This window comes from Pyrus communis, chromosome 1, assembly GCF_041283825.1.
Source record: "Pyrus communis isolate YQ-2024b chromosome 1, ASM4128382v1, whole genome shotgun sequence".
NCBI lineage: Eukaryota > Viridiplantae > Streptophyta > Magnoliopsida > Rosales > Rosaceae > Pyrus > Pyrus communis.
The window spans coordinates 10,372,153-10,387,947 of NC_142565.1; the positions used below are offsets into that span (position 1 = coordinate 10,372,153).

Below are 15,795 nucleotides of genomic sequence, written 5' to 3' on the forward strand. Positions count from 1 at the left end.
TCCAACGACTACAAATAGAGGGATCTTCTAAAAGTTATAATAATTGTAACCGTTTGATCAATATCTAACGATCCGTGTTAATAAATTAGGAGAATCCCAAAGATTCATCTCGGAGAGTATCCAATTCCTTATTTTAGAACCCTCTCCTCTCTTTTTCCCTCAGCTCCCTTATGTCTCTTTCTCTTTAATTCTCTCCTCGTTCCAGACCAACAAATCCACCAAGTCACCTCCCCGACGAATTTCTTACACCAAAACTACCATCAAACCTTCCTATCGTCCCCAGGAGCATGACTATAGCATTTGTTTTTTGAAATCCATGCATAGATGCGAGTTCGTGGACCTTCATTTGTACGAGAAAATTTTTATTGTCATTGGAATATAGGTGGTACATCAAGCGTTTTTACATAAGTGGTGGAAAATTTTATATTGGATAAATTACGCAAAGCTCTCTTAAAGATCGAACCACAATCTCATACCTTATGTTTTAAACATTGTAATATCATACTTCAACTTATGAATTCGTTGCAATGTCAAACCTCTGTTAAATTTTCTATTAATTTAACTGTTAAATGATGACATAGCAGGAGAGGGATCCACTCCTTCAATAAAAATTAATTAATTTTTAATATATATTTTTATTTTTTATTTAACACTTAAAATTAATTGAAAAACGAAAAATCTCTCTCCCCAAAACCCCTTCGTCCTCCCTCCTTTCTCCCCAAAACTCTCTCCCTTAATTCTTTTCTGAAAATTTGACAATACAGTTTATCCCTCTTCATCTCCCCCGAATCACTTTCACTAGTTCGCCGGAAACTAATTTTCCGGAAACATCGAAATTTCCGTCGAACCTCTGCCTCCAATGCTTCATTGGAAACCAGAACGACGCCAACTCCACATTGACTCTCTGACAATGCATCGCCTCATCTGTCAACCTCTACACCTTGTCTTCTCCGTCTTCGTCTGTCTGGTTCTCAATCGACCACCGTTCGATCTCTCCCAACCATCTCCTACTCTCCGTTTGCAGGTGAGATGTAGATGCGGCGGAGATCGAACGGAAGCGAGATCGAAAGGTAACTGAAATTAGGGCTTCGATTGAGAATTAGGATCGCAGAACAAATGGATAAGGCAACACTTACCTTGAAGAAATCGGACGCAATTAATTGTTAAATAAATTTGGGGGGGGGGGGAGGGGGAGAGAGAGATTTTCTTTATCAATTAATTTTAATTGTTAAATAAAAATTAATAATTAATTATTTTTAGTCAAGAAGTGGATCCCGTACTTGCCCCATCATTATTAACCGTTAAATTGGTAGAAAATTTAACTGATGTCTGATATTGTAATAAATTCATAAGTTAAGATATGATATTGTGATGTTTAAAATAAGGTATGAAATTGTACTTTAACCTATAAAATTAGGGTAATTTTAATACACATATCATTTGTACTGTGCTTCATTATTATATTTACTCGTGCGCCTTCTTTCTCTAAAATCAAAGATTTCATCATTGAAAAAGCTGTACTGAGTTGGTACCGTTGTCGTAATTGTGTTTTTCTTGGCCTATCGTTATCGATTAAAAAAAAAAAACATAAAATTTCATTTTATTCCGTTAAAAAAAAAAAATTGTCATATATGAATTGTTCATGTAAATGCATATTTCTTACAGACACCGTGATTGCTATAATGTCTATATTGTATATAATTCGATCGAATGCGGAAAATCTGGCATCTCGGAGGCGGCACCACGCCATGCATGACATATGATTTGATCCACTCCACAAGCGATAATACTTGGTCGTAGTTCGCAAAGAAGTTTGTCCTATTAATTACATCATGATGCTTAATATATTCCAAACTCACACAAATTATTGTAAACGGATTAGGTTTAGAGTTTAAAATTAATCAGAGAGAAATGCAACGAAACTAAAAATGATGTCTTATTCAAATGCCGAGAGTTTAATATAATCCCCGTAAAATTCTGGCTAATATGTACACAAGCAACCCAAAACTCAGTAGCTCAATGATCTAATCACCCTAATCCTTGTTGTAATGATCACCATTTTGTGATTCAAATTGGGAATGCGAGGACATCCCCTGTTAACAAAATGCATGTGGATGGGGGTTAACCCCTAAAAAATTGTTAAAAAATGTGTTGACTAAGTTACAGATTTTTAAACATGATTCAATTGATATGTTACAAATTTCTTCACAACATTCTTCTATATATGATGATTAATGCGTTGGTAGCCTCTGAGAAAAAGAGGTTAGTGGGTGTCAAAGTCCGAGCCTCACCAATATAACAAAAGAAAATGTCAGATTATTTTTTAAATTTTAGTTTTTAGAACAGTTAAAGAAAGTTTTGATTCGAACGTAAAAGTTTTACGTACGTGATGACGAATTCATACACATTCAGGCAGTACTTTGGCAACTTCCACCGCCGACGGTCGCGACTCCACTATCCATGTATATATATACATGTCATCCAACTCAGCTTGATAAGTAAGCAGCAACAATAGTTATAGTAATTAACGAGTTAATAGTTCTGCATATTAACTTTAGATGAAAAAGTCAAATTTCTCCGATTAATAAAGTGATTTGATTGCCATTAAAAAAGATAATATGATTCTCTACGTTTATCGGTTTTCTAGAAAAGTACATAGAATCTCATTAAACCTGGACATTGTATCAAGACTTTGAAAATCTTTGTGGTGAACAAAGAATTTCAAGCACTAACATGGAAAAAGGAACCGTATCTGAATATTTTGCAAAATATAGATTTACTTCCAAAATGTACAAAGTGAAAGGATTATTCCTAGCACAAAAAAAAAAAAAAAAAAAAAGAAGGATTATTTCTCAAGCTTGATGAAATAATTAAATCAGAGGTCATTTCATCGTTTTCAGTTTTCGTTTTCGCTTATTTAGATTATTTTGAAATCTGCAAACTGAAAACTCACTTGCTAACTGCTTTTCAAAAAAATAAAAACTGAAAAACGAAAACAAAAAGCTACTTTGTTCAGATTTCAATTTTTTACATTGAGTGAAAACTAAAAGTAGTTACTAACGAGTTTTTCAAATTTCAAATTAAAAAAAAAAAAAAAAACCCTTAAAAACTAAAAATTAAAAACAAAATAAATTATTTCTTTATGTCTTTTTTCACCTTAGAAGTTAGAACCGTTAACTATTGTAGTGTGAAGGAAAAGTGATTAGTATTTCAGTGGGAGAAAAGTAGAAGACTGAGAGGCAGTCCTCTCTGTCGATGAGAATGAAGCAAAAGTTCTTGTCTGCCTTGGCCCCATACTGATTGGGATGATACAAAATTCAAAAGAGTACTAATCTTTTTAACCCCACAAAATAGCATTACACTATTGCTCAGTTAAATGAATCATATGGTGAATATTAAGCACTACCAAATTTTGTGTGACCATTATGCATGCACATACATGCGGTTTTATTAAGTACGAGTACCTGCAAATAATCGATCTTATCATATGATGCAACACTAGCCAATGAGCCAAATGTGTCACTCAAAAGTCGAGACATTGTCGTTGAAGCAGACCCAAACCTTCCACTATGTCGCCACATTTACAGAAGGGGCAAATCCATAATTTCCCCTAGCAAAATAAACAACAGGCAATAAGAGAAACTGAAGGGCAGGACGGTCAATTCACTGTTAATAAACAATTTTTTCGACTGAGCTTTGGTATAGGTATAATATATCTTTTATCAATTTAATGAACATTCAAACCAGCAATGCTTTTATGAAATTTAATTTAATATTTTGGTTTTTTGTATTCATATAAACTACAAAAAGAGGATTCAGACTAGAGTGCATAAAGGAAACACAATATTCTAATCAACTTAGATGAATTCATTGTATTAATAATAGATTTTGGAAATACTTTTCAGTCTCTATATACCTTATAGTTACCATGTTACTTTAATTCAATCATTGTATTCAAAATTCTTTCATTCGTAAATGACTTATAATTTAAGCAGTTAAGAGTATTTATCTATGTACTTGAGATTCTTCTAGGTTTGCCTCTCTCTCAATATTACTTTAGATTCTTGTAGGTGTGATTCACTAGCCCCTCTCATTTATTCGAATATTTTACTATTAATTTAATTTTTTGTGTGACTATTAATTAATTATTTTTAAAGTATACTTTAATTTTGTCCGAAATACTAAAAAGTTCCATTGTAATGTTATTTTATATTAGTTTTAATAATATACTGAAGAGATTGAAGTAATTATTCTCCAAAAAAGCAGGGAGGGAAACCACTTTTCTCATATCCAAACATTTAATATGAATTCGACCTTTCCATGCACGCTCTCGTAAATTCAACTGAATGTCTTAAGGAGAGATGTATCTAAGTCTAACCCTAGTTACTTGAAAATGATATTTTCTTTTGGTTTAATAACTTAAATTTGTAAACGAAAATTCAGGAACAATTGGAAGGATATATTAGGGTGACAAGACATCAGATAGTTACAAGTCTCTCCAGGCTACCACTTGCCGAAATATCAAAAGGCAAAGCCAGTTTTTACACATCTGGCTTATCAGCTTTCCCTCTCAGCTGATCAAGATCCCCTACATTGTGCGCCCAAGCCGATCTATTTCTTGTTTATAGTGGGTATCAACGTCACTTAAGGCAGCGGCCACTGTCTAAACACTCAGATAAGAAATAGACATTCAAATTTACAGAGAAACAAAAAAGTATACATTGAAAGTGAAATATAACAGTGTTACCTATAATATTAATTTATGTTCAAGGTACGTTAGTAACAAAGTATTCTTTATATCTTATATACCTTATATTTACCATGTTACTTTAACTCAATCGTTGTATTTAAAAATACTCTTTCATTCATAATGACTTATAATTCAAATAGTTAAGAGCATTTACTTATATATTTGATACTCTTTTAGGTTTGATTCACTAGCCTCTCTGACACACCCCGACTCGGAATGTCCATTAGGACCCAAAATCGAGCTGTGTTGGCCGACACTTGGAAGGTGACGAAGCCATAAAGTGTGATAGTGTATAAAATATGCATAAATTTGAACTAAAAGTGTCTATACCAGAGTGCGCTACGAGTGGGAGCGAACCCATTTCACACGTGATGTCAAAGCATAAGTAAAGTACAGTAGTGTGGATAAGAATATATATCCTTGTCGATACGAACTCAGCAATTAAAACCTGAAAGGGTACAAAACAGAAAGTGTGAGTAAGCTGTAAAACCAAGTTTCCCAAAACTATTACCTTTCAAACAGTAATAACCCCTCACTATAATTCCTTTATCGTTTTCTATAGGACAGTATGTCCCATCCCGGTCCGGGACGGATCAATTCCCGGGCCCACTCCATTACCGTAGCACGATATTGTCTGCTTTGGGCTTACCATTCCCTCACGGTTTTGTTTTTGGGAACTCACGAGCAACTTCCCAGTGGGTCACCCATCATGGGATTGCTCAAGCCTCCTTCTCGCTTAACTTCGGAGTTCCTACGGAACCCGAAGCCAGTGAGCTCTCAAAAGACCTTGTGCTAGGTAGGGATGAGAATATACATTTAAGGATCATTCCCCTGGGCGATGTGGGATGTCACAATCCACCCCCCTTAGGGGCCCGACGTCCTCGTCGGCACACACGCGACCAGGGTTAAGCTCTGATACCAAATTTGTCACATCCCGGCCCGGGGCGGATCACTTCCCGGGCCCACTCCACTACCGTAGCACGATATTGTCCACTTTGGGCTTACCATTCCCTCACGGTTTTGTTTTTGGGAACTCACGAGCAACTTCCCAGTGGGTCACCCATCATGGGATTGCTCAAGCCTCCTTCTCGCTTAACTTCGGAGTTCCTACGGAACCCGAAGCCAGTGAGCTCCCAAAAGGCATCGTGCTAGGTAGGGATGAGAATATACATTTAAGGATCACTCCCCTGGGCGATGTGGGATGTCACAATCATATTTGTCACATCCCGCCCTGGGGCGAATCACTTCCCGGGCCCGCTCCACCACCGTAGCACGATATTGTCCGCTTTGGGCTTACCATTCCCTCACGGTTTTGTTTTTGGGAACTCACGAGCAACTTCCCAGTGGGTCACCCATCATGGGATTACTCAAGCCTCCTTCTCGCTTAACTTCGGAGTTCCTACGGAACCCGAAGCCAATGAGCTCCCAAAAGGCCTCATGCTAGGTAGGGATGAGAATATACATTTAAGGATCACTCTCCTGGACGATATGGGATGTCACACAGTACAACATATATACATATATCCAAACCATACTCAGAAATGACCAAAACCACGACTTGCCATCAACTCCACCATGCATTAATAAGTAGGCCAAATGAACTTAATCAATACAAAATGATATGTCAGTCAGAGTCATCTAAAATGACATGTACAACTTATCCATATCTCATCAATCATGGCTAGCATATAAGTCGGAGTCACCTATAGTGACTTGTACGACTTATCTATATCTCATCAATCATGGCTAACCAATAGCTCAAAGTATACCTGCACACGAGTCGAAACCACCTAAAGTGGTCTGTACGACAGGACTGGGTGTAAATAAATACGCTCAAGTGCTACGATCACGTGAAGACTGTGCGAATAATCGCGGGTCACCTACGAGTCGGAACCACCTAAAGTGGTCTGTACGACAGGACTGTGCACCTACCTTGGATCCAAGGTGAGCGTAAGGTGCGGGAGGTGAACATCACGTGAAGGACTGTGCCCTGGCCACGGGCGGGAACACTAACACCGGGGTGCAGGTTTATGAACTATACTATATCTCAACACAATCGCACTCACTACCATCACTAACATCAACATGTACTCACCTGAAGCTTGCCTGGGTGTCCTGCGTTCACCATTGCACTTGAAAGCATTCCCAATGATTATATGCAAGTAGTATACATATGGATATACCATGATGCAATCTAATACTCATCCATGTTCTAGCATTTTCAATTATAAACAATACGGTGTGAAATGTACAATCAATAACGCCCTACTCCCGAACTACTTATTTTCAAGGATAATTATCCATGACAACCCAATTAACACTAATTAACTAACTAATTCACAAAACTAAAACTTACCTTTACCAATTTCCTTCGCATTACTCAATTTCCCAAATAAGACTTTTGTTTCAAATATATTATGGCTGCATCTAACGTCTCGTTAGACTGCCTACGTATCCTAAACAGGGATCAAGCCATTCGTAGTTCATATAGTACTTCAAGCATTCACAATAATTATATATGAAAGTAATATACCTAATCAATTTAAAAGTGTCGATAGAACTCTCAATAATATGTACGATAAAAAGGAAAAGATGCACTCACCTGGAGTCCACGCTATGATTCTCTAGCGCACGCATCGAGACGTCCCGAATGATTGGTCCCTGACACGAAGTCCAAAAGTGGATGGAAGATGGTCAATTTTGCCCACAAAGCCGGCGGGTGCCTAAAACTTCCCGATGTCGATTCGTCTTCTACAGTGGTCCAACGGGGTCAAGGTTGGTTGGGTTTTGCTCCTGGAATCATGGGCTACAAAGCCCAAGTGGTGGCATCGGCCATCACTTTGCTGATTTGCCGGAAAATCAAAAAGGGTGCCCAGAGCACCGTGAGAACTGCCAACTTTCATGGCCTCAAACCGCCACATACCGTGGTTAATCAGGGTGGTTCTTGGGTGGGTTTTGTAGAGGGGAATGAGAGCTTCAAGATGGTGGTGGTGACGTCGAAAAACACCACCGGACTTGGCCGGAATCGACCTTGGAAAATGGGTGGTCGCGAGTTGGAAAAACCCAAGAGAAAGCTGGGAATTTTTTTTTTTTTGTTTTTTTTTTTTTTTTTTCTTTTCTTCTTTCTATTTCTGATTAGGTCTCACCCTCTCCCTCTAATTTAATTGGTTCCTTCCTACTTGTGCCTAAAATCAGATTGGCCACTTTCCCACAAGGTGGGAATTCAAATAATTTATAACTAAACTTTAAATAGTCATTTTCAAACGTCCATAACTATACCGTTATAATCCGGACTCGCAAACGGCTTTCGTCTATGCATTCACATCCACGAGTACTACGAGAATATGTTAAAAGAATAAGTCATACGTCTCTCTAGACGATGGTCAACCTAAGTCAAAATCTTTGCCTCTATGGCATTTTCGTAAATTCACGCTTTTAAAATAAAATAAAAACGTAAAATTTGGAACGAGTTGTCACACTCTCTCTCAATATTCTTTGTATCAAAATTAAAAAGTAATATTTTGTTCGAACATATTACTATTAATTTAATTTTTGGTTTAAAACACGAAAAAGTTCAGTTGTAATGTTATTTTATAGAGTAATGTTATTCATATCATATTTTCGTACCATATTTTCATACCACCTTAGATGGCATTTGATGTGAACATCCACATAATTTGAATTAATTAGATTTTTAAATTTAGTTCATTATTTAATAAACTAATAATTAAGAAAAACTAGTTAATTAAATAACGATTATGATATACGAGGAGTCTTTCTTCTTTATTTCCTTGGTTTTGCAAATTTTTCAAATGATGTGACTGTCCATGTCATCTAAGATGGTATAGAAATGTGGTACAAAAATATGATATGAATAGCATTACTCTATTTTATATAGTTTTAATAATATACTGAAGAGATTGAAGTAATTTATTCTCCAAAAAGCAGAAGCAGGGAGGGAATCCATTTTTTCTCAAATCCAAACATTTCACATGAATTTGACCTTTCCATGCACGCCTTCGTAAATTCAATTAAATGTCTTAAAGAGAGATGTCTCAAGTCTAACACTAGTTACTTGAGAGTGATATTTTCTTTTAGTTTAATAACTTAAATTTATAAAAGAAAATTCACGAAAATTGTGAAGGATGTATTAGGATGACAAGACATCACATGGTTGCAAGTCTCTCTGGCAACAACTTGCCGAAATATCAAAAGGCAAAACCACTTTTAACATATCTGCATTTTGCTTTCTCTATCAGCTGATCAAGAATTCAAGATCCTCTACATTGTGCGGCCAAGTGCTTCCATTTATTGTTTACAGTGGGCATCAACGCAGCAGCCACTTTGTCAAGAGTCAGCTAAGAAATATATATATGTATGTATTGGAAGTAAACTGTTACAGTGTTACCTATACTATCAATTTACACTGAGGGTACGTTAGTAACAAAAATGTAATAAAATTTTTGAAATGATGTGAAAAACAAAATTACGAAGAGAAGTCGAGGACTCGGGTACGAAGTGTTGTTATTCATGAAAGTTTCAAACTCGTGTAGATTGTGTATTATGTTTCAATAATAACTTTACCTTACATGAAAAATAAGATCTCATACGACTCTAGTCTGCAAATCAAACATGCTCGTGTTTATACTGATTAGAGAGTACTAGTCGTGAGAAAGTAGCCATTAACCAAAAATAAAAATGAAAGGTCATTGAAGCAAAAAGAAAAGAGAGATAAAGTCCTTTCTTGTTTAGCTTTTGTTTTGTAAAGAAGTGAAAAGGAAAGGAGAGTAAATGATGTTCAAGTTTTGGACCAAGGTTAATCATCAAAACTAGGGCTGGGCACGGGCCGGGCCGGGCCCAATTTTGAAGGAACCGGACCGGACCTAAGTTCAAAGGGAACGGGCCGGGCCGGGCCGGGGATTACATTTTTTAAATTAAGAACCGGACATTACCCGGCCCGGTTGAAACGGGCCGGTTCGGGCCGGGTCCACGGGTCCTTTTTTTTTTTTTTTTTTTTTTTTTTTTTCTTTTCTTCAGAAAATCACTACAGCTTCTGATCGCCATATCCATGGAGGTGAAGCTCCATCAGAAGGAAGACGGCCCACGAGTTCTCAAGGTCCTAGAAGCTCTAAAACAAGCCTCCCACGAGCTACAGACCCACCTGATTCCCCACTCAAACTCATCCTCCGCCATTAACGCCCTCCTCGAGCTCGAGACCGAGTCCGACAACATCCTCTCCCGGGACCCACAACTCTCCGCCCTCTCCCAACACCTCGCCACCCTTAAAACCCTCGTCGAATCCCTCCGCCAGTCCAGCGGCCACCTCAGCATCCGCTCCTTGCTTACTCGCTGCTGCTCGACTCACTGCCTCTCCAAACTCGCCCGGTCTATCGAGTCCGAAATTCAAGCGTGGATCGACCGCGAGTGCTTACATAGCTTGACGCGAGCTCTGGAAGAAGACCCAATTCGCGACGAGGACGAGTTGATCGAACTACTGACTCAGTTCGAGGACCGAGTTGCGCAGGGGTTCAACCATGAGTTGCAAGATTTGATCTTGAAGTCCAAAGTTGTCACCTCGCTCGAGTCAGTTCTGTGCGAGTCGACTCGGTCATCGAAGCGAGTCAAAGAACACACTGCTTTCGCCATTGCAGCTCTGATCAAGTTCAATCAATCGGTCGGCCGACGATCAGCTCTCTGATAAAAATCGCGTCTCCGAACGCGATCAGAGTACTCTGCGCGCTCGTCAGGCTGATCAAATTGCCGCTCGTCGACGAGATCGAGTTCAACGGAGAACTACCCCAGATCATAAGCTTCCTGAATTCCGAAGATTTGGAAATGCGAGTGATGGCTATGGTCTGCGTGTAGCTAGTACTCATGAGGTCGAGGCGTTCGAAGAACAAAACGATGTCAGGTGGACTTTTTCTAATAAATTTCTTCACAGAGAGCATAATCTTCTTATTTCTGCGGAAATTACCAGTACATGAAGGCAAAAAACCAGGGGTATCGATGATAGTTTGCTTGGGAGTCTGGCAGGCAGATACAGAGTGATTAGATTAAATCAACGGAAATTTGGAAGGTGGAAACGGTTCGTACCCGCCCCGCCCCGTTTCTCAGCAATTAGGATCCGTCCCGCCCCACAAATGACATGGACCCGACCCGCCCCGCCCCGTTTCAGAATTTTAAAAACAGGATCCGCCCCGTACCCGCCCCGAATCGCTTGGACCCGCCCCTACCCGCGGGTCCAGGCCCCGTTTGCCCAGCCCTAATCAAAACAAGTGTATACCAAGACAATTTTTCTGCTGTGCTTTATTAGATAATCGAAATGGTTTTGTTTAAATATGAATTTTCACTTGTAAAGTCTGACTTTACTCACCAACTGCCATATACTTTTTTATTAGTTGTTATGCTTATGTCAAGAAAAATACTGCTTAACATCCATTAACTATATTTCTAATACAAAACCGAAATATCATATATTGAACACTTCTTTTAATATATCAAATGATAATTTTTAACATAAATGTACATCTTGCAACACATGGATATTAAATTTTGTCAATTCTGCTTATGTACCACATTTCATTAGGGAAGAGGATCCGGTCCAAATCTCTCCCATCAAAGGCCTATGATTAAGTGATCTGGGCCGTTGAAATTTAATTCAATTGTTACAAATAGGAGGTTCATTTAAAAGTTTGTAACTATTTGATTAAATTTCAATGGTCTGGATCACTTAGTCCTGGACCTTTGCTGAGAAAGATCTAGACCGAATCCTTTTTCTTTTATTAGAAGGGTCAAATGTAGGTGTCGCATTCATATTCGTTCCAACTTTCCAAACCCTAACTCAACGTATGTGAAACAAAAAACAAATTTGTCTTTTCCAGTATATTAAAGACCCATCACCAATCTTCCAGTTGGTCTTCGTTTTCATTTCCAACTTTTTTTTTTTAATGAAACCAGTTTATAAATACTCCGTTTTCATGTCAGGGAGAAATAAAAGCATCTGACTTGTATCAGTTCTTCCATCCACGTGGAAAGGAACAGTGAACCCAGCCGTATTTAATTTAATTATCGACGATAGAACCGTTATGGTCTGCGACAATTGGATTGTAGTTGCAGATGCAGGATTTTTTTTTTAAAATGAAGAACTAGACTGCTAACCAATCTCACATGGCCAGCATGAAAAACGTTGTGTATTTTCTTGGCCACTTAATTTCTGTACCGACCAAAATAGCTGCAAGTGAACCAAAAACCAAAACTACAACGATATCTCAATATCATCCCTTTGTTTTCCGTCTTTTTACATCTCTTTAGCATCTAGCTTTGTTGAACAACATTATATTCGTTGAGATTGACAAGTAGAATAAAGTTAGTCCTCAAGAATACTGTTCAATACAAATGTTTGATATCATGGCCCCGAAGAATCATGAAATAGGTACCGTGCCATCAAATCAATGGTACATTGTTAGACATGACCAATTTTTCAATTCGCTATCAATATTAATCTCCCAAAACGTCTTAGGCTTCGTCGGCAGGAAAATCATGTTTCTTAATTAACCTTTTTGTCCTTGGAATGAGACGACAAATAGGCCTGTAAACGGATCATTCAAACTCAACCCATTAAGTTAACAGGTTTTAATGGGTCACCGGTTACTTGTTTTTGTTTTTTTACACATTTCATCCAAATCAATTACAACCCAATTTTATATAATAAAATTTGACTTTCTATTAGTTATATGTTTATCCGAATCTTAATATGGATATGAGTAAAACACAGTAATTCTTTTTCTTAAATCTCAACCAATGTCTCACTACAGACTACAGTAGCTCTCTTTCTTTTTCTTGCATTGCATCCTCTGTTTGCATTTTTGCCAACCTTTTTGCATCGCATCCTATGCTACTTTTTTGCCTTCAACATTCACCTCTATGTGACAAATGTTTCTGATAGACATGCTTGCATGCATAAACATCAAGGAATAATTAAACTAAATATCAGATAACCCATCACAACTGGTTCATACTCGCAGGAAAGAAATGAAATTGCAAATCGGACAAAAGAAACAGAAAACACAAACACCCACCATAGATTTGAGCTTATAACAACACAAGAAAGTATCAAATGTGTCTTAGCTACGGCATGTACAAATCCCAAATCTTTCAAGCATTTTATCAGAAAACTTTGCACACAATTCACAACAAATTGCAAATTGAATCCGAAAAATTGGAGACACACATATGAATACTAACAAGTTGAGATGCAATTTGAGAGCATAAAAGAAAACACTACTATACTCAAAGAGAGATTCTGATACATGTCAATACACCATGCCAAAAAACGAAAAGAAGAATACAAGAATCTTGATGATGAAAACATTAATGTCTGTAAGGAAATGGCATGCTATCAAGTTCTACTCCTTTGGCTTATCTAGTTACAGTCCAAACTAAAGATTTAACGGTTCAAAAACCCGAATAATCAAATGCTACAAACTAAAACTAACTACTATATATATTTTTCCTAAAGCAGGTCATGTCCTCTGAAATTCCAAATTCAAAAGCGAAGTGCTTTTGTTCAGGACCTTTTGTCACATCCTGGTCCGGGGCGGATCACTTTCCGGACCCGCTTCACCACCGTAGCACGATATTGTCCGTTTTGGGCTTACCATTCCCTCACGGTTTTGTTTTTAGGAACTCACGAGCAACTTCGCAGTGGGTCACCCATCATGGGATTGCTCTAGCCCCCTTCTCGCTTAACTTCGGAGTTCCTACGGAACCCGAAGCCAGTGAGCTCCCAAAAGGCCTCGTGCTAGGTAGGGATGAGAATATACATTTAAGGATCACTTCCCTGGGCGATGTGGGATGTCACAATCCACCCCCCTTAAGGGCCTGACGTCCTCGTCGGCACACCACGGCTAGGGTTAGGCTCTGATACCAAATTGTCACATCCCGGCCCGGGGCAGATCACTTCCCCGGCCCGCTCCACCACCGTAGCACGATATTGTTCGCTTTGGGTTTACCATTCCCTCACGGTTTTGTTTTTGGGAACTCACGAGCAACTTCCCAGTGGGTCACCCATCATGGGACTGCTCTAGCCCCCTTCTCGTTTAACTTCTGAGTTCCTACGGAACCCGAAGCCAGTGAGCTTCCAAAAGGCCTCGTGCTAGGTAAGGATGAGAATATACATTTAAGGATCACTCCCCTAAGCGATGTGGGATGTCACACCTTTCCTCTTACTCTCCCCCTACACTACATTAGCCTAATGCCTCCTTTTTTAAAACCAACAGTCTGCCAAAATCCAAAAACAATAGCATCCTATGTCCTGCGATTTGTTAAACATAATGCAGAGACCTAATCAATGCATGTTCTAAAAACTAAAGATTTAACCTAAGACCTAATCAATGCAAAAACAACAACCCAATTCCAATCCAAAAACCAACCAAAACAAAGCAAACTCAATACTTTTAACTTCATGCGGGTAAATTAACAGCTCCAATTTACCCAAAAATGGAAACTTTAATTGGAGAATATACAAATAAACAATTTTTACACAAAACCCATGAACAAGAAGCAAAACCCAATATCCAAAACACAACCAAAAAAAAAAAAAATTACCGAAAAGGGTCGAATCTAATCTGCAGAGACCAACTAAAATCAAGCTCAAGTAAAATTTGAGAAATAATAGACGGATCTAATCTGCAAAAATGAAAAGTAATCGAAATGAAAGAAGAGGGGGAAGGGAATCAGAGCTTACCAGAGAGAGAGCGGTGGAGTTTAATAAAAATTTTGAGGGAAGAAGATGAGGGAGATAACCGGAGCCAGAAGGACGGAGCACATCAATCTCTCAGTCTCAGAGAGAAACGGCGTGCGAGGCAGTGAGAAAGTCAGGAACTTGAGGGTTTTGGAAACTATTGAAATTACACAAAAGTCCTTACTAATGGGTGTTAACGGGTTTCGCGGGTTCACCCAAACTGATCTGTTATTTAACGGGTGATTAACGGGTTGACCCGTTAACCACCCGACCCATTTATCATCCACCCGAATACTAATTTTAACGGGTCGGGTTAACGGGTTAGGTTGAAAATGTCAGGCCTAACGATAGAAATGGAAAATTCTATTTACATCCAATTTGTATTTCTGACACCCTTCAATTATTATTATTTTTTTTAAAAACAAATAATATTATTTACGAGGAGGGGATGAACTTAGCCTTCAATGGGTTAACAATAATGTGGTTCAAATTCACATTTGGAGAGAATCGAGTATAAGACATTTCACTTACAAATGAAGATAAATACCAATATACCGTAATACTTAATGGCTTCAATTATTTTTAAAATAACATGAAAAATCACATAAAGCGTAACATGATGTTGGACTGCCTTGCTAATCTAGGAAGTGGCCTTGAGTTAGGCCTCATTGTCTATCATGACTCCCTTGAGAGCAATTGCACCCCTAAAAAAATGCGCCAGCACTCAGCCCATTTAATCCACTCAGTGAACAATGATAGACCCCAATGAACAGTAATAGGCCAAATGCATCTCCATCCCTAAAAAAAATGCGTTAACACCTAGTCTAAAAAATGCGCTGGCACAAACGATCTCCACCTGTAACATCCCACATCGACCAACGGAGATGTGGTGATGTGCCTTATATGTACATGCCCACCTCCTATAGCACGAGCTCTTTTGGGAACTCACTGGTTTCGGGTTCCATCGGAACTCCGAAGTTAAGCTAGTTTGGGCAAGAGCAATCCTAGGATGGGTAACCCACTGGAAAGTTCTTGTGTGAGTTCCCAGAAACAAAACCGTGAGGGCGTGGCCGAAGCCCAAAGTGGACAATATCGTGCTACGACGGAGTCGAGACTGGGATGTGACAGAATGGTATCAGAGCCACTCTGTCGTGTGGTGCGAATGTGCCGACGAGGATGTCGGGCCCCTAAAGGGGGTGGATTTTAATATCCCACATCGACCAACGGAGATGGGGTGATATGCCTTATATGTACATGCCCACCTCTTATAGCACAAGGCATTTTGGGAACTCACTGACTTTGG

General features: G+C 38.7%; 1 long non-coding RNA gene and 1 pseudogene across 1 annotated transcript; one reads left to right on the forward strand and one right to left on the reverse strand.

The window, feature by feature from the left end:
* Nucleotides 1–9,592: 9,592 nt before the first annotated feature.
* LOC148699122 (uncharacterized) lies at nucleotides 9,593–10,854 on the forward strand (annotated as a pseudogene).
* A 1,550-nt stretch (nucleotides 10,855–12,404) lies between these two features.
* On the reverse strand, nucleotides 12,405–14,767 carry LOC148699123 (uncharacterized). The gene is made up of 2 exons (XR_015964184.1): nucleotides 14,496–14,767; nucleotides 12,405–12,700 (listed from the first exon to the last, which is right to left on the reverse strand). It is a non-coding gene; the product is annotated as an uncharacterized LOC148699123 (long non-coding RNA).
* Between the last annotated feature and the right edge of the window lie 1,028 nt (nucleotides 14,768–15,795).